Consider the following 20,357-nt stretch of genomic DNA (forward strand, 5'->3'; position numbering starts at 1 on the left):
AATGTTCTATCCGGGGGGAGCAGATTTAACGTATCTTATCTACAGTGAAAATATAAGTAGATAAAGAAAAATATGAAAATAAGTCATTCACTAGCCAGCATGCTAAATGACACTCAGGTCACTGTGATCCTCCAATAATAGCACCATGCGCTTGCTTGGTAAAACCAGAGAGAAATGGCTTGCCCAACTCTTGGCCTTACTTTTAATTGAGGATCAGGCGGATGCATTGACCGTTCTCAAGGCTTTGGAAAGCCTTGTTTCCCCAGCTGGCCTAGATGCCTTTCTGTGACCTCAGATTGCCCACCCTTCCTCTGCCCTTGGGCCTCATGATTCCTCAGTCCCTGGCAATATTTCTTCAGTGGTCCGGACCCTTTGGTATTGGCAGCATCCTTGATCACAAAGCATTTCTACAGGTATCTGAATAGATAGAGTAAAGCGCTCTCTGCCTATACTGGTTATGATGAAAACTTCAAATACCTATGCTGTGCATCCATGCAGGCTGAATTACAAGGCAGTTCACTCCAGAAATTAAAAATGGGAGGTTTCTTTCTGGGTTGCTGTCTGCACTGTCAGGGGTGCTGGGACAGGAGGACCATGTCCCAAGGCCACAGTGAACACAACCCTGGAGGGAATTATGCGGCATGGACCCTGGTTCCTAAGTCTGGCCAGTTCCTCATGTATCTACCTGACCCTGGGCATGGGGCAGGGTTAGAGATGCCAGCATGGGAATTAATGATACAAGGCCAATACGAACAAGAGGGTGACCACTACTGTTATCAAAAAACCAGACATCCCATCGTCCTCTCCCTGCTCCAGCTGTGTAATCCTAGAACTCACTGGTCTACCCAGAGACTTTTTGAAGAGAGATCCACAATTCTCAGATCACCCAGGCTTTTTCTGCATGGAGGGAAAGGTCACGGCTGGACTTTCCTAGTGGCAATTTGCAGTGTTCACCTTCAGGCCAGCATGGACTCTCCTGCCTCTTGGGCAACAGTTTTGATGGAGCCTTGGAAACCATACTCCCTACAGTGTCTGGGGACAGCTCTGTGGGTGCCCAGTGCTCATCTGGAAGGCAGGCATCTTGAAGGGCATCTCTTTGATAGTCTGTTAAAGAGCTGCTGACCCTACACGTGCAGCTGGACCTCCCTCCCTGTAGTCTGCGGAATGCCCTCCACTCATTGAGGGGCTGCTATCCCTGGTGGAGAGCAAGGGGAGCCATAAAAGTGTCAGAATGTTATGACCAACCAGAGGCTGGACCTGTTGTTCTGGGATGGGCAGGCAGTGAGAGGGGACTAATGGAGTACAGCATGTAGGCTGTGCCACGGCATCTATCTGTGGAGCGGGGAGTGAGGACGGCACAAACAGCCGGGAATCAGCACACTGCTCCAGGCTTGGAGTTGCTAATGGAGCATCCAGCGGGCTGCGATGTGCACGGGGAACACCTCATGCCCCTGGGATCCTGTCTCTCCATTTCCAAGTGGAAGATGCTGGGTTTAATCTTAACCTGGTGCTGACATGGGTCTTCAATTCACTTTCCCATGGAATGACCTGATTTCTGTGGCTCTGTGCTAGCAAGTGTTCATGTGTTAATTTAACTTCATTTTATAAGGTTTTTGAGCCTGGCAGTGAGCACACAGCCCCACCATCTAAGTAAAAGAGGCTCACACCAATTCACAGAATAGTTACCTACAGAAAAGATATCATAAAAACACTACACCGAGTCCCCTATTCTTAAGGGCAAACATGAGGCTAGCAGTATGTAATACTGATCTTGTAAGCAAGTGGTAAACATATTTGTATCAGGTAAACTTGGAGGAAAGTCTTTGCTTTAAAAATGTTCCTTATGCTTATCCAGCTAACTTCCTGGCATTGAGTTAGAAAGAGCTTTCTGAGGATTGGATGCAAAAGGGCCTAGCTATGAAAAGGGATGTGCTTTCCAGAGGGCTGACTTGGCCTTGACTTCTGTCCTTGGCCTGGATGAGGTGGGCTTCTTCTGTGGGTGCCTCAGGAGGTCACGGAAGGAGCATGCGGGAGGTGTGATTCCCAGGCAAGGCTCAGCATGTGGACCATAAAGCTGGGGGACCATGATCTGGAGGTCTCGGGTGCAGAAAACCCAGCCTGGACCCTATCCTTTCTTTGCTGGGGGGGGGGGCTAAGCTAACTGAGCAAGTATAGTGATTGAAAGAATGCTGGGTGACCATGGCACACAACGGAATGACTATGGGTCAAATTTTGCCTCTATAGCTGAGCAAGCCTCAGTGTGAAATGATCTCTATATCTGCAAAGTTGACCTGAAGATGCTCACTCCACTGGGATCCTTTTAGAGTTCAAAAAAATCAATCAAGCATATGAAACTAGCTCACACATGAACTCAGTGTGAATACCAGGCTCCCGTCATGGAATCCTCCTTTCTGATCCAATATTATATCCCAATTTTCTATGATTATACTTCAACTCTCCTGGACAAAACGTACTTATGCATGTTAAAATGCACCCCTGAAATCCTTGGCTGTCCTTTTGTTTGGGAAGTAGCACCAACAGCATGGACATTAGCAACTCCTCTTGGCCCCCAGAAATGTCTTTTCTAGGCTAGATGGTAGGGATGCACCTTGCAATATCTCTCTGCCCCGAACTGATAATCCTCACTTGTATAGGACAGGCTGCAGCTTGTCAGGATGATCTGGTTCAAATATCTATATTTAAGATCAACCCCAAAACAAATGAAAACAATAAATATCATGTTCTTCTGTGTAGTCTAATTAGTATTGTCTCTAAAAAACTGGGGAGAAAATAGATTCCAGGCAGAATAGAAGGGGCTGCCAAGGTACTGTTCTCACCTGGATGCAAATTCAGAGAGCCAGCATGTTCATTCTGCAGGACTCCTGCACTTGCTCATGATGCCAGTGGCTCGTTGGGGACAGGAACTGATGTCTCCAAAGCCCATCCCAATCTGGGCTATCTGATCACCTTGGCAAGGCTATGGGGTGGACAGGTCACCGTATTTGTACTTTGACCTGGTTTCTTGAGTACAGTGGGATGGGAGCTTCTATTGCACTCATTTTTAAAATCAGTCATCTATAAACCTGAAGGGTCTTAGCAGCCATGCAGCTCAGACCCTAAAAGCTGGCGGGAGTGGAAGGAAGTGTCCCAGGTGGTAGAGCACGGACAGTGGGGGGTCTCAACTCCGAGGCACAGACGGAAAATTCCAGCCTCACTGCTTTCAAAGATGGTTTTCCTTGCCCGTGTGCTATTGGTATCCAGTTATCAAAATCATTCTACCCATCTTTACTGACCCTTCTGAACCCATCAATGAAAGGAAGAAAGTATACAGGGTTAGTATAACTATGTAGACAACACATACATTCAGACAATTGACTGTGGTCTGCTGAAGTGGCTGCATGGCTGAGATGTGAATTTGAGATGTTACAAAGAAAGGCCTGATTTCTTCCTAGACTTACGCTTACTTCAAACCCTTCCTTACTTTAAAAATTGGTACAGGAATGTTTCCACGTTCTCTACTCCAACTACCGGTAACACCTGCACTGCACCTCGGTGGTTGACATGCTGTAAGTGTCTTGACAATTTCCCTTTTGTATAAGAAAGAAACTTAGAATGCAGATCTAAGTCAATAGCCCAGTGGAGACCACAGAGAAAGTGACTTTGAAGGCTTGTAGGGACATACGCAGCCCAGTGTTTGACAATAATTTCATTTTCTTTTTTTTTTCTTTTAAATTGATAAAAATTTAAAATGATACAGAATTTCAAAACAAAATAATAGATTAATGATAGTTAATCTATTATCTCTGAAGTAGCTGTCCAGATTACAAGATATAGGTAGGAAAAAATGGTCAAACAATCAAACAATGAAAGCACAAACCATTTTTTAATGAGCTAACAGAGATTAGTGGTGTAGCTAGCTATCTTGTACACACACACACACACACACACACACACACACACACACACACACACATATATACATATACATATATATATACACATATTTTTTTCTCTTCTCTTTCTTTTTTCCCCCTATCTCAAATGTTCTTTCTTCAGGTTTAAATCTGTCCAACCTAACACCCATGTGCATGAGAATCATGGGAAATTGGTTACAAGACAAACAATTAGAACAAAATAACCACAATCAAAATACATTTCTGAGCTCTTTGTTCTCCACTGCATTTTGCGACTCGTGTAACTGAGCTCTTCTTCCAAACTGATCTAGGTACTTGATAAGATGGTGCATGGCAAGAGCCCTAGAAATAATGCCCCGGTTCAGTAACAGTTGGAAAACTGTTACCATAAAGATGGACCATTCTTGATGCATTCTCATTCAGATTTTTCAAGCAGTATAAATGCTCTTTTGCTAAATAATGGGAAAGTCAATATAAAAGATGGGCCATTTATTCACTCTGCAAACAATCTCTAACATTAGCCTTGTTTAACATTCTGAAATACAGAGAATGAAACATCTTTTGAGGCCTGGAGCTTAGACTAGGGATGGGAGCAGAAGCATAGGGCCACCAGCTAGGGGACACATGTGGCCACAGAGGGCACCATCACCATGGCCTGGGACCTCACTGGTTCTGCTGTGGCAGTCAGTGTGGCTGTCCTCTCTCAGGGCTGTACATCCAGGGCACCATGCATAACGAAGCTGCAAGCCAATGACTGTGACGATGGGGATACACAGAATCAGGGTGAGATCTGCCTCCCTGGTGGACTGGGTGCCAGGGAAACTCCCCATCTCAGCTGACACTGACCAGCAGATTCAAGACTAAGTATGGAGAATGAATGGGGCCAAAGTTAACTGTCTGCTTCCATTCAACTGATTTTAAAACGCACAGCAGCCCTGCCCATCCGCTAATACCTTCCCAGGAAGCAACCTCTTCTTTCTGAGACCCAGCAGCTCTTTTCATACTGACTTTGGCTGCAGGTGCCACCTCCCTTCGGACATGGGGACCACACGCAGCCTCTCAGGGACTGCCAACCGTGAGGCTTGTGTGTACACCGAGGAGCCCTGGGCGTTTGTCACAGACCACACAATTAATTTCATTTTTGCCCTCAGCCAGATTACAAAGACCCCAGAGAGGTCTGGAAAATTGATTTATTAAAAAGCAATAGCTTGATAATTCATACGATGAGGGAAGAAATGACTATGTTCAATATCTTATAAAACAGTTGGCAATCACATAATGGAATACTCATTGTCAATTTAGGAGTTATCTCATTATGCTCAGCAAATAGTTGCAAACTAGTGTATTATTCATGAACCGACATGCTTTAATTGCTTTTTAGTACACATTTATTTTTTCAATCCAATATGAATTAGATTCTTCTTTATAAGCCAAACATTCGGCAAAAGCCTACCTGAGGACCCTCCCAAAGAAGGACCCACAAGGTGCTCTCTTTGAATTGGGACCCACAGCTCTGTCCTGGCAGGAAACAGGGTATGGCAGTGACTTTAGATCACTCGGCAAGGACCAGCTGCAGACTCCACCCGGTGCCCAAGCTAGTCTAGACTTGGCAGGATGTGACTCAGCCACCTGATTCTCTGTATGAGCTTGGCCAGAAACTTACTTTGCAGTGGGTTATGCACAGACAGACAAGCAGGGACTTGGAATGTTCTCCTGTCACTGGCTCTACCTCTCACACTCCTGTCATTTGTCAAGAAAGAGCCCTTTCCCAGAAGATACCCACGAGCCCAAGGAAGAAGAGAGACCCAGAGAGTAGCTTCGTACCTAATCCATAACCTAAAACCGACTTAGCCTAGATCAAATGACCCTCAGCCTGTAGATAGGTGTATGAGCCATTATAATGACCGCTGCTTTCAGCCACTACATTTTGAGGGTTGTTTGTCATTCAGCTAAAGCTAGCTGATACATGGGACATTTGAAAAATTTGTTTTCGACTGCCTGTGGAGAATCCTCAGTTTCTGTCTATTGCCTCTGGTCTGGAGGAAATTTGACTCATGGGACTAAAAACTCAAGAGAGAGATGACATAAAATGTGTGAAGAAATCAAATATTTGCACATTGGGAGCTTCAAATCGAAACTGGAAGCGTTGCTTTATATTGAGCTGCTCCTCAGCTTCATGCTTGGGCTCCAGGGAATGGTGGGAGGAATTTATGCAGTTAGTTAGGGCCGACAAGTCTCCATGCAGATGTCGGAAGTTTTTGGTTAATCCCTACAATTATTTGACTGGGCAAGGCTGAACTGATGTTCAAAATGATAGGAGAGCCAGGCAAAAGAGCACATAGCTGGTAATCCCAGAACTCTGTGGGGCTGAGGCAGGAAGATCACAAGTTTGACGCCAGGCTGGGCAACTCAGTGGCTTAGCAAATTCTGTCTCAAAAAAATAAATAAATAAATAAAAGGACTGAGGACACAGCACAGGCTAAGGCCCTGGGTTCACTCCCCATTATGAATGAATGAATGAATGAATGAATGAATGAATGAATGAATAGAGGAAGGGAAGTCCCACACCACAGGTGCATAGTGCCTGGTATTCACAGAGCTCCTGGTTGGAGCGGCTGCCGTAGCTTTGTGCCTGATAGCTCTCTTGGGAAGTGTCCCAACATCTTCGAGCTCTGATGAGCCATTCTAGATGATTGGGGAGGGAGAGATTGGCACAGGTCACGTCCTCTACTTACAATATTCTTTCCCAGCTTCTTCTCCCTCTGGGTGCACTGAAACAAACACCTACACAAGTCTCAAAACCCACACCCTGGGGGCAAGCCTTCTGATTGACTTCACAGGGGAGCCAAGCATTCCTGCCTTTTAGACCCACTGAGTCCCGCACATCCTTTGTTATCCGCTGATGCTGCTGTCTTGTTGTGATCCACACTGTCCCGTCCCTCTGTGTGCCCTGTCTGTCCATGAGACCAGTCAGCACACAACCCACATCCCCCTTGGCTTGAGGTCCAAGCCCATTGCCTGGCACCCAGACACAGCAGAAGCTCTGGGAATATTGGGAAGAAAGCCCTGAGGCCCCCACCCCTCCACCTGACCTCTGGATAAGGCTTCACCCACCTCCCTCCAATGTCCACCTCCAGCCAAACCCACTGAGGGCGCAGCAGCTGGTCCTCTATTTCTTACTAGGAGTTTGTTTTTTAAGTACCTACCATTTCCAATGCTGATGACTCGAGGCCCTCCAGGGACAACCTAGGCAAGGTTTACAGTGATAGGGAGCGGGTGAGGACATTTCTAATTAAATCCTTTAGTGCTTCTACTTGACCTCATTTCAATTGTGCCATAAATCTTAAAAAAAAAAAAAACACTCAAATCCAAAATTTTAAAGAATGCTCATGAGTCCCTGTAGAACAGGGCTCTCCCTATTAACCCAATCACTGAACATGCTCTGATGGCCCCTCGGTAGAGCTGGAGTTGGGGTCACATAAAGGCCACTGGCCATTTCAATTAAAGTGTTTTCAAGGATTTCAAAATAATAAATGGAACTTGCCTATAATTACAGATGAAATAATAATTAAAAACACCCCTCCTAATCCTGTGTGTAATGTTATGCCACGCTGTTGGTGTCCACGTACCAAGACAAATACCTCCCTCAGAAGGGAGCAGGGGAGTCTATTGCAGCATAAATCCTGGGCTCCCATTAACACCCAGCTCTATTAGTTGACATTGTCTTCCGTCACATTAAAGCCCGGTGGAGTTTGCTGGTGGCTTGGGAGGGAGCAGTTTGGGTCCTACTTAAATGAAAATGCAATTCTACTCGGTAAATCTCTGCTCTAATTGGTTAATAATAAGCATGCACTTTGGCAGAGAACCCCTGGGAATGGTTCGTGGGAGGATTTGCTCCCCTTTCTCCTTTTTCATGAGGGTTATTCTTTTTCACACAGAGTATGGGGATCTAGAAATACAACATTAAGTGACTTCTGCCAGACGTGGTGGCTCACGCCTGTAATCCCAGCACTCGGGAGGCTGAGGTGGGAGGATCCTTGTGAGTTCGAGACCAGCCTGGGCTACAAAGTGAACTCAAGGCCAGCCTGAACTGCATAGCTAGACCTTGTCTCAAAAAAGACAAAAACAAAACAAAACAAAAAACAAAAAACCATTAAGTGACTTCTGACTCAGAGGGCACTGATAAGATAGAACATTGGTTGTGTCCCAGTGGATCCAAGAATCTCACAACCTGTCATTCAGTGTGGGTCATTCTTGGTGGTAGGGAGTGTCCTGTGCCCTGGGGACTATTTAGCAGCATCCTAAGCCACAACCCAGCAGTTGCCAATAGCAACATCCCACCGTGTAGTGACATCCTTGAGATGTTGCCAAGTGACTCCTGAAGGAAAAGTGGAGCCCAGTTCAGGAGCGCTGGTCCAGCCAGTTGCTGCTGTGTGTCAGGAACTCAGCATCCCTAGATAGTGAACCAGGATCGTCCAGCCACTCTTCTGAATCTCAGGATTGGTCCTCTCAATTGCTTCTGCACCCTGCTTAGTATTACCCTGGAGCCTTCTGGAATTTCCATCCATTCATGTCCAGCTCTTGGTTGACTGTAATTCTGGGTTTCCCCAGCTTTGGTCCATGGCCGTCACCAGAGCGTCTGACTTTGATCCTTCTGAGACTCTTCTCTTCTGGAGTCACCTGGGACAGGTGGCCCTCAGAGGTCCCCTCTTTGCCTCTGGTCACCTTTAGACCATGCCTAGCATCCCTGTACTAGGGAAGGAACCACACCAGCCTCCCAAACGATCCAAGCCGTCGGATGAGAGGCCACAATAGAAGCTTGATTTTTCTTTAACTTTTTGAAAGGAGACCCCAACCCTGTCTTCCATTTATAAACTTCCCTTGGGGCGCCACAGTCCACACTGTCTTCTGGTCACTCTGAGTACCTTTCCATATTGTTGCCAAACAGAGGTGACTATTGTCTGTTCGTCCTGAAGACTCCAAGGAGGTGTTGGGTGTAAGCTAAAGTGATTCTCCGGAAATGGAATGTTTACTAGTTTGGAATACTATATGGTCCATTTAATTTGAGTTTCAGGTAGGTAACAATTTTTTTCCAATTGTCCTGTGCAATATAGGATATACTTATGAAAAAAAATCAAGATTCTGTTTGAAGTTCTAATTTAACTGGCTACCTTTTATTTTTATTTGTTAGATTCGGGCGACTTTGAGGGTAAGATTCTGGATTCTGGAGCCATGTCACACTGTCACTCACTTGCCTTCCTCAGTCTGCTCGTGGGCCTGGATGTGTTTGTGCTACGCGTGTCATACAGCCACGCGGGGGCAACTGAGGACTCTGTGGGAAGCCTGTGGGGACACGGCTTTGACTGTCACATCCTGTGGCCCTGACTGCACTGACCACAAGCCTGGGAGGCCTGAGCACCTCTCCACCCAGCTTCTCACACCCTCGCCCTTGTCACAGCCCCGCTGTGGTTTGCTGCGTTGGCCGAGACTGAGTCCACATCCGCGGTCGTGCGCAGGCGCTCTGGGTTTGCAGCTGTGATTTTTGTAACTCGCTGCTCCTCCAGACCCTCCTCCTTCTGTTACTTCCCCAGTCCTGCCCGACTAGAGTTTATCCCAGGGACCCCCAGAGTTTCCCCCATGACCCCCAAAGCTCCTGCCTCCTAGGCAGCGCTGGACAGCTGTTCAGTCACTCTGTGGTCACATCCCTGACTGCCATGCCTTGCTCTGGACTGCGTGGGTTCCTGAGATGTGACAGTCTATGGCAAAGTCTGTGGTATCCCAAGTAGGGCAGGGTGAGTGGACACCAACTGCTGAGGCTGTGGAAAGTCCTTTGGAGAGTGACCGCTAGGGAGCATACTTCCAGAATTCAAACTCCAGCCCTCAGAGTAGGGTCCTCACTCCCATGGGCCCGAGAAGATGAAAGTGAATTCTAGGCTTTTGACAAACGCTGGACTGAATGACTGTCACCTCTGCACAGAGGCTTCCTGACCACTCCGTCTGCATAGCCTCAATCCCGACACCCATAGTGATACTTCCTTTAATGCGTGTCTCACAACTGGTACGCACACACACACACACACACACACACACACACGCACGCACACACATGCACACACGCACACATGCACACACGCACACACCTTGGCAGCTTGTGTTCAGTGCCCTCCTGTAGCCAGTGAGCTCTGCGAGGGCCTCCATCAAATCCCAGATCTTGTCTGTGTATGGGAAGAATCTCTAGAAGGTAGGACCAGCCTGGTGCTTTGCTCCAAAAGTCCTGCATGGATTGATGAGTTCATGCAAAGGACTGGAATAAGACTAGGTTTTGAAGGAATGAGGTCAAAGTTCTAAGGAATTCTGACATCCAGAAGGGCAAGTGTGTGTGTCATCACACCTAGGGAACTTCTGCCAATGATGATTTTAAACAGATTTTCCAAGGTGGCACAGAACTTTCTCTCTGTTTTTGTGACAAAGAGCATGGTAGGAGTGGGCAGCGCCAAGGTAGCTGGGCAGAGGGTGACACTGGGCATGGGTTGGGTCCCACACAGGCTGTGAGTTGTGTGTAAACCTTGACTTGGGGAGGCTGCATTGACATTCAAGGCTGAAGATGTTCAGATAGAGCAAGGATAACTCATGCATGAAACAGAATTGAGAGACGTGGCTGTGACCACACGGGATCTGTCTTGTCAATATGCTTCAGGTTCCTCCATGTCCCCTCCTCCTTCACACCTCCTGCCCCTTCCTGCTGTCTGTGTTCGGTGCCATTTTGATAAATACCTTCCCACATGGAGAGCTCCCAAGACCCTGATGCCCCACAAGAGAACATCTCACCTCTCCCCTACCTCCTGCCTTTGTTTGCTAGAAAAAAGGGCATGCCTGTAACGGATGCTATGCCAGATGGTGAAGAACTTCACTGGAGTAGCTAGACGTTCACAAAGGAGCTGTCATTTACCAGCTGAATCTCCAACTGCCTGAACATAGTCTCATCCTGTACAGTTCACGCCTTCTCCCATACCTCATCGATTCTAAAAACAGTGGATCCCTCCCATAGACATTCATTAACATAGTCCGTAAAACAAAATTTGGGTTTCCTCTCCATGTTGAGTTTGGTCTGGCAGATTGTACTGTGTTAGTGGCATATTTAAATATTTCAATATAGTCTTCAGTTTGTTGTTAAGGAAAAGAGATTAAAAGAGTAGAAAGTCAACAAGAAATCTGTTAATTTTAAGCTAATTTTGGTAAATAGTTTGAAACCTCTTTTGTTCCTTTGACATAAAAAGATATCCAGTGGTGAGTGAAATTGGGTCTAAATATTCCTTATCTGAATTTTGTTCCTCAAAAAGTTCATGAATAATAATTAAACCAATATTTGGTGTCCATCCATCCATCTACTTATGTAATCTTTGATCTGTCCATCCACTCATCCACCTAACTACCCAAACATTCATCCAAACACCCATCCATCCACCCATTCGCCCATCCATCCATCTATGCATGCATTCACCAATCCATCATCCATCCACCCATTCATCTATCAATCTACCATTCCACCCATCCATCCATCCATCCATCCATCCATCCATCCATCCATCTTTTCAAAAACTTTCTATTCACCTTCCAATAATTTTGGCTACTGACCCTATGCCTGGTACTGTTTTAGATTCTTGGATAGCTTATGCTCTAATGTTATTCATTTTCTATAAACAGGAGGAAAACAAACAAACAAGCAAATCAATCAGTGAACGAGAAAATGTAGGTAAATATTACAAAACAAATCCCTAACAGCATTGTGGATGAGAGTAATGAGAAGTGGAAAATAAGGATCTGTGTGTTAGAGCAGATGACCAAGGAAGCCTCTCTGACATTTCAACTATCTAGAGCTGAAGGGGAAAAAGCCAAGTCCTAGAGAGTTAAGGGCCAGTGTGAGAGCTGTGTCCCACATAGAAAACCTTCTCTCCTTTGGCCTACCCAGTTGGACCCATGCTGATTCAGTAGCTGACTCTTCTTTGCTGAGCTTTGTGAAATCAGGTGCTTGGTGAGCTGGCAGTGAGCCAAGAGAGGAGAAGGGGTTTGCCAGAAAAGTCCTCTACATTTCATGAAAAGTTCCGAATGGCACCTCTCCCCACCGGAAGTAATGCGCAGCCCACCGGAAGTAATCCACAGGAATTTCTTCTTAGCTCCTACCCACTGTCAGCCAATGCTCATCGGCTGCACCAAACAGAGGCACCTTTCTGGAAGCCTTTGTTGGCTTAAAAACAGAACAAAACGTAAAATTACTGGGATATAGCTTCACTAACTACTGACTGTGTTTGCACTGAAAAATGCAATTGCAAACATGGAAGATGAAGGATATTCTTATAACACATGCAAACCCAACATTTATTTGATAAACCAATTATACTCAGTGGTAGCATCTGCCTGTAACATTCTGTAATGAGTTAAAACTTGTTTTGTTTTGTTTCCTTCTAAATATGTTTATAATTGCAATAAAGATCATCTTTGCCCAATAGCTCTTACTTCACTTACCTAGTTTGGATACATTTTTTACTACTCAGTATCTCCTGATATGTAGCAATTTTAAAAAAAAATATGTCCTTAATAAACTTCAAAGATGCTTTACGCCTCTGTGTCTAGATTAATTTTGTTATTGGTTTGTTTTACTTGGATCACATACTGCATATTAGATGCACTGGAATTGATTTTTTTGAAAGTTAATTACTTCTGGTTTAGACAAAGAAATATAAATAAAGGGTTAAGAAAATCACTTAGAATTCAGTGGTGCTACCTGATCATAAACGTTGCTTTTTGATATAAAGCACTTCTCTCTTCTTTGCAATTTTAGTAAAATGATCCAGCATCTGAAATAATAACTCTATTTCAGACAGCCTAAGTTCTCCCACTTCTTTTAGCTCTGTAATTTCTTACATGATTCCCCTGGTTTTACAAGCACTTTTTTAATAGAGTGATGTTCCAGATTCCTCTACATAGGCAAATCCTTTCATAATCAGAGACTTGTTTTTCCACAGGAATTTAATTCCCTCTGCAGAATTGTAGCATAAGTTGGACTGATCTGGTTTACATTTTCTGACATGTTTTCCCTCCCTTGAAGATTAATTTAACTATCACTTGGCGCCTTCTCAATCCTTTTCATCTCGTTTTCACTCAAAAAAATATTCTAATTTCATTCAGTCGGTGTCTTGCACTCTGTGTTTTGAAGACACAGATTTTAGCTCTAGGAGCACGGTTTGATCTTGACCATCCTCTCTCAGTTGGGTTCTGAGTAAAGCCCTTGGCTGGAATTAATACACTGAGCCCAGGATTCAGCCACAGCCACCGCCACCACGACAATCCCAACAACAGCAAGAACAACAAAACAGACCTTTTGCTTGGCAAGCTGAATGCCTGTCTCTGTTATGGAGAAATATTTGTATGATCAATAGAATATCACTGGGTCCAAAAATATTAATCATATCAGTTAATTATCATTGGATACATAGTGCAGTGATTGTGGTAAGAAAATCTTTTGAAAGCTTAATCTATCCGAAAGGCTCTCAGGACTCAGCTTAAAACCCTCCTCTACGAAGCCGCCTCTCTGCTCTTCTGTGTAATATAATTGGCCCCCTAATGTAGCTCTATTTTTTCCTTTTCTCATTCTTCCTTTCTTCCTTCTCTTATGCCCTCCCCTCCTTCCTCCCTCCCATCATAAAGATAATTTACAACCTGCAGTTACTTTCGATATTTGCTTGGTTTGTCTTTGCCACAATTTTATGTTCTACAAATCCCCAGCATCTTGGTTCTAATGCTTCACCTAGCCCAGGGTCTGACACAAATAATAAAAGTTTGGCAAAATAACGATAATAAAAACAACGAAATGATCTTGGCCATGTGGCAGCCATGGTGGAAGACAACAGTTTTCACCTCTCTGGAAAGACGTGAAATCCTCCCTCCTCTGATCAATACCAGGACCCGTGGGTCCCTCTTCCCTTGTGTTCTGATTCTGGTGTCTGGGTCTTTGAACAAATATTTCTCAGGGCCATGTAACTCTCACAGAGGCGGTCATGTAAAGAAAAGAGGACTTCCGGTCAAATGTCCCATTGTGATCTCTCTGCCTGCTTTTAAGAGAACAGCCAGGCTCACACTGACCATTCAACACCTCAGCTGTCTCCAGTTCTCTGAGGCTGTTGAGGATCACCTCTGCCTGGCATTTTCCAGAATGAAGGCGTTAGACTAAAAATCTATAGTTTGTATAACTCTAGCAATTTGCAGTTATGTACATTATATCAGGGTCTGTGTCACCTGCCAGGTGAGAAGCAGCCGTTATTCTAATGCTTAGGAGAGGCTGTGCTGAGTGGTGGGGCTTTTAAAACACATAATTCAGTGATGATGCACACAAGGACCGAGGAGCTGAACATTTCCTGTCTATTTATAGAGAATCTGGGATCCCATCCAGCAGGCCTGCCAATTGCATCAACCAAATAATAAACTCATTTGAGAAAGCTGCTATGTGTTGATTTCATGAGCTTGGGCTTCAGGCTTATCACTTTCAGCTTGCTAGCTTGGCCTGGTTTTACGAGGGTGATCAGCAGTCCCAGTTTGCCTGGGACCCCGGGGATTTGCTAGGACATGCATGGACATTCAATGTTAAAAGTGGGACAGTCCCAAGGAAAGTTGTTGAAAGCTGACCCTAGCTCCATATACCTGTGATACTATTGTCAACAACACCCAGAGTCACCACCGATATCACCAGAACAACCATGATTTGCAACACAACACCCCCTCCAGCTCTGTGAGTCCCTGGTTGAATGCTATTATCCCCTCAGGCTTGTGGAGATGGCTGTGTACACAATTATTCTTTAATAAAGTATAGACTGTACCTGTTCTTCAGTTTGCCTCAGTTCAGACATAATCTTCATCACAAATTTTTTAAAAAGACAGTATTGGAGTGTGTGTGTGTGTAACAGAGGAAAACGTTCCTCAAGAGAAATATTCCACAAATGCTGAATTTGATAAAACAGAAAGAGTTGCTCTGATCCAAAGGAGAGCCAAGATTTTCAAATCCTATATTTCCACTGTTTTTTTTTTGTTGTTGTTGTCATTGTCATTTTGTTTTTATAATTGTTCTTTAATTATCTGTTTTTGTCTTGATTTTTCTGTATTTTCTTTCTCTTTAAAATGAAAAAAAATTGTGTCTTCACAAGTCTTAGGAAAAAAAAATAATAAAAGAGAGCCAAGAATGATCCCCAAAGGTGTACCCTTGAGAGCTCACTGGTCTGCACTGTGCCAGCCTGCATATGTCTAACAGTGTTGGAGAGAAATGTTCAGTCAGTGTGACGACTAGGTTTCCATGAAGTAGGGGTGGGGAGCTTGCACTGTAAGATGCTGACTGGGGAATGCATTAAGTCCACTCCAGTCATCACCATCATTACCCAGTCTCTTTCTCCAGCAGAGAGATATAGACAGATGTCAAAGCGTGCACAGGGCCAAGTTCCAATAAAACTTCATTTACAGACACAAAATTGAATTTTATCATCTTTTCATATATCATAAAATACTCTACCCCTCCAACTATTTAAAGACGTAGAAACCATTCTCAGCTACGAAGTTTATAAAAATAGCCTCAATTTGGCCCATCTAGTATGCTTTGTTGACCTCTACTACGAAGATGTGTCCATAGCCTGACTTCAGCTCTTGTGTCTGAGAATTCTGTCTCCATGCTTGTGAGGGATTATTTAAATTCTCTAGGCCTTGGCTTCCTCAGCTGTGAAAGAGGTGCAAACACACAACCCATGATGAATTCTGTCTTTTCTCTTGAATTTTCTATGAACTTAAAGTCGCTTTACAAAAACAGCCTATTGAAAAATACAATAAATGAATAAATCCTAGTTAGAGAATGAAATAAGGCAATAGAAGATCTTTGCACCCAGCAGCCAGTCTTAGCTGCTATCATGGAAACCCATGGACTGCTCCTTCCTAATCTTATTCCCTACTGCCTGTCAAACCATGTGACTCCTGCCAAAAGCATCCCTGAAGCCATGACCCTTAGATCCTGGGCTGGATTTGGAAGAAAGAACTGATCCAGAGTCAGCATCAGATTCACAAATGAATGCTCCTGTCCTGCTGTGATTGTCCTCAACTGGTTAAGCTCTGAGACCTTTTCTCTGGGAGGAAGCATGCCTTGCTTTCCTTCTGCAAATTTTCACTTAAATACTTCTATCAGTCTTCCCTTCAACACCTGCCCTAGTTTGGCCATCTCAGCAGTGTGATTTTTATATCATAGACCCTCCCCTAGTGACCTCTGGGCCAGGCTGCTGGGAAGAATGGTCACCTACACATCCGTAACATTTTTCTTCTCTTTCCTTCATCTTTAGCTCTGCTGACCTTCACCCTGCATTCTGTCCTTGACTTTAAAACACAGAGTATGTGCTATTCCTGAGAGATGCTTGCAGTGTGACCATCTTCTGGCCACCTGCATCTGTCTGGCCTGGGCTCCCCGCGATCACAACCCCTGCTTGGAGGCTTGCTCGCTTATTTTAGCTCTTTATATTGCAGTCACTGAAGAACCCTCCAGGCTGTTTTCTTTGAGAGGCTGGCTGGCTCTGTATCTTCTCAACTCACAGCAGGCAGTGGTACCCAAACACAGACCCCGTGAGCCCATCCCTCCTGGTGCGGTGGTGACATCTGGAAAATACCTCAGGAAGCTTTTGAGAACTCGGTACATTTCATTGTTCTTATGGTTAAAAAAAATTAAAATACATCATGTATATTTGCATTATAAAATTAATCCATATGCTTCATTGAAAGTGCAGACGAGTTGAATAAAGAGGGAAATAATTAACTATAATCTTTTTTCAACATTTTGGAATAATTTTCCACTGAAGGATTTAGACATATTCCTGTGATTGCACCCTCTGTCTCTGTTTCTCTCCCCATGCAGATGCGCGCACACACACACACACACACACACACACACACACACACACACGGTACTATATGCTATATTTAAGCATCAATGTTTTCCTTGGTGATTACTGTGTCAGTGAGCATCATTCCACAATTTCATAATATTCTAACTAGGTAGTTTCATTGAATCTTTTCTACTGTATTGGCAGACATTTGTTTCCAATTCTTACCATTATAAATAATCTCCAAGCAACATCTTTGTGCACAGATGATTTTTATTGTACTTTAAATTACTTATTTATGGTTGATTGCTACAGGTAGAACACTTCCGAGATGGCGCTATATTTTAAGGCATTGTCAGAGTCTGTGTTGAATGATACGGTTGCTATTGACTTTCTGCTTTTTTCCTGACTGGCCTAGAATCTGGGTCTCTGGATTGCTTTCCCAGAGAGAATAATCCTTGCGGAAGTTTCCACTCAATCTGTCATCTTTCCACCAAACCAGGCTCTTGCTTTCCTTAGCACACTTGGCTGCAGACTGCCCCAGTTCAACTACAGGGACAATCTTTTGTTTCAGAACATAAATACCAGCTCCACCATTTATCATTTTGCCTGACCTTTCTGAGTTCGTCAACTTATCTGTGATATATAGCAAAAGCCTAACTTCTTTGTTGAACTGGAATCCCCAAGTCGACTCATTCACGACGGTGGTGCAAAGTTTTGCTGCAATATTTCATTGCTTAAATCCTGTGGGAGATGAAGCTGGAAGCCAGCTCCCGGTCTCCCCAACCTACAAGAGCAATCTGACGTCTCGTGCAAACATAGTCCTTCTGAACACACCAAGGCCAACTTGTCTCCTGGCTTCTAGTACCAACCATCTGCTATAGACACACCTCTCAAATGCACCTTAACACACACACACACACACACACACACACACACACACAACACAGGAAAGCCTTAGCTGACTTCAGCCTAAGAACAGTTAATTTTTACCCTTCCTATAAAATAACCTCCAACAACCAGCCCGACCCGTAGCAATCTCTGCAAGAGATGGATATGGGAAGTGACTGGAAGACCTCTCTCCTCGTTTCTGGAGACAGCATCTCTTGTGTCAAGTGACAGCAGGGAAATTTGCTACCTGCCTCCTTTTCAGAATGAATAAAAACCCGATCCATCCAGAAAATCCATTTGGAACTGATCCTGCCGCTTTTATATTTAGGGAGCATTCTCCTCCCAGCAATATAGAATTTGCTCTACTGCCGGAAGGGGCCCCCGAGCTCATCTTGAGCATTTGTTGGAGATTTTAGCTGGGGGTCACAGACAGCTCCTTCTGAACTCTTGGCTGCTGGGTCTCCCTTGGTCTGAGAAGGCATGCCTTCCACTGCGTGTGCAGACTTTAGAGGAGCTCAGGATGAGTACTTGGTTGGCCACTGGGGGAAGGTTTCAGGCTTGCAGAGGTCAGTGATAGGCTGTGTGTAATGACAACTTAATTTACTGCTCTACGCCTCAGTTTTCTCATCTGTTAATGGGCATAGTAACAGTTTTCCTGTAACTTTTCTCAGAAAGAGAGACAGGTGCAGGGACATTCTCATGCACCTAGCATGAGAGATGCTCAATGCTAAAAGTTTCATTGTAAGCAAGAAAGAAGCCTTCATTCGTTCCAGTGACCAAGAGTTGGATAAGTCACGTTGAAAGGTCACCTTCTGCTCTTTGTAGTGCACATGTCACCTACTGTATGTACAGGTGAGGGGAATGAATTTCAGATGGGACCATGGTGCACCTGGAGTGGCTAAGGTGTATTTAGGACTCTACTCAAGACCCTTGACTCAACGTCTGGGTTCTCTCAGTGACCTTGCACTGCCTGATTACGGACAGGTTCAGCAACCCCCAGCCAGGACACTGAGAGATTACAGACAAGAACCCACCCTCAGCATAAGGGGTAGCCACCAATGTGAATCCCTGGACTTGGACAGCCTGGGAACCTGGTCATCATTTCTGAGCTCCAGATACTGCTCAAGAGCTCCAACTAGCAGATTTCTCAGCAGCCTGTCTTGAGGATATTTTTGATGATACACTTTAAAGTCTTAAAAATCTCCCCATGGTGCTTATGTGAGATAAAGTGTCATAGAACCATACAGCAAATATTAAGAGTGCACATACTAACTGGTGAGTCCAAATTGCATCTGTCATTTAGCTGATAGTCTTGTACCAACACCGATTCCTTTGCTCTTGCTAGGCATGATGGTTACATAAGGTGTTATCATTGCAGCGAGCTGGGACCTTTCTGTACTATTTTTAATGCTTCTTATGACTCTAAAATTATTTCCAAAAACATAAGTCCTATGCTTTGCTTTATTCTTCCAAAAAAAATTATCCTAAGGGAATAAAGATGCATACAGAAACTGCCATAGATAATGTCTACCAAAGGAGGTCTTAGAGGAAATTGGCGCGCAGCTATTTAGTGACAGCTAAGTGTAGATCACGCCGATGCAAGGTGGTGGTCACCTGGACCTCCAGCTGAAGAGGAGCTGTGTCGTATCATCGCATCTATGAGGGGAAGGTGGCATGCAATTCGTGTGTGGCATAGAATTCGGCACCATGTCTGTGCCAGTAAATAACAGCTATTTTCGCGTTCACAAAGAACACACACAAGTTCCATGAGAAAATGTTGCTGCTCGTGAAAATCAGAGACCACAAAGTCACACTTGCACCGCTGAGGCTATTTTTTCAAGGCATAATGATGCATAGAGCAGCGTGTTCGCCACAAGGTTGTCTGGAGCGGGGGTGCTTTTTGTTTCCCTCTGGAAACTGCTCTCATTTCCAAAACCAACCCAACGAGCAGTGGCATCTTGAGGTTTTAAAATGAGAATAAAGCACAACACTGGGATAGAAGCAAAGGGCCGGGTGGGTGACATGACCGCTGGATGGCTCTGCCTGGTGAAGCTCAACCTTGACACTCAGGAGCCCAGAGTGTCCCCCGGCACACGCATTCCCCAAGGGGACAGCAGAGAAGGTTCTGCAGCTGTAGCTGCTTCCTGTTGTTGATCTCAGCACAGCTGGGAGCCCCAGGGTCCTCAAGGGTACAGAGTCCGCTCGTCCAGCGTGTGCCACACTCCAGAGAGCGTAGCCAGGTAGGTGGTCCATGCCTGCTCCTTGGAGACAGCCTGCCCCAGCCTCTACACTCCCAACCCAAGCTCCAAGACACAAGTCTCCAAGGGTGCGCACACTAACAAGGGTGCTGAGTGACCAGCTACAGGGAGTGCTTTTTCTGAACCTGCTGTCTGTATATTTCAGTGAAATTTCATATTAGTATAAGTTTGTGGTACATAGTGAGCATGTGTGTGTGTGTATTGCCCATCTGAATCCTTTTTATTTCTCCTTCTCCCTCCCTTCCTTTCTGTCTCCCCAGCTCCATTCCCAGAATCCCTTCTCATCTCCAGAAAGTGTATCTTCCTATTTTCTACCATCTTTCTTCTACTTACTCTCCAAATTATTATTTACATATTTACATTTATATTATTCATATTTTGGGTTCTCTTATAAA

General features: G+C 44.7%; 1 protein-coding gene across 1 annotated transcript in view; it reads right to left on the reverse strand.

Annotated features, from left to right (window-relative positions):
• Window positions 1–20,357, reverse strand: part of Maf (MAF bZIP transcription factor) — a 328,033-nt gene that overhangs the window by 17,565 nt on the left and 290,111 nt on the right. The gene's annotated exons all lie outside the window — the stretch shown is intronic.

The sequence above is a fragment of the Cavia porcellus genome, unplaced genomic scaffold (assembly GCF_034190915.1).
Source record: "Cavia porcellus strain 051 isolate PalLab524CR breed Dunkin Hartley unplaced genomic scaffold, mCavPor4.1 scaffold_4, whole genome shotgun sequence".
Classification (NCBI taxonomy): domain Eukaryota; kingdom Metazoa; phylum Chordata; class Mammalia; order Rodentia; family Caviidae; genus Cavia; species Cavia porcellus.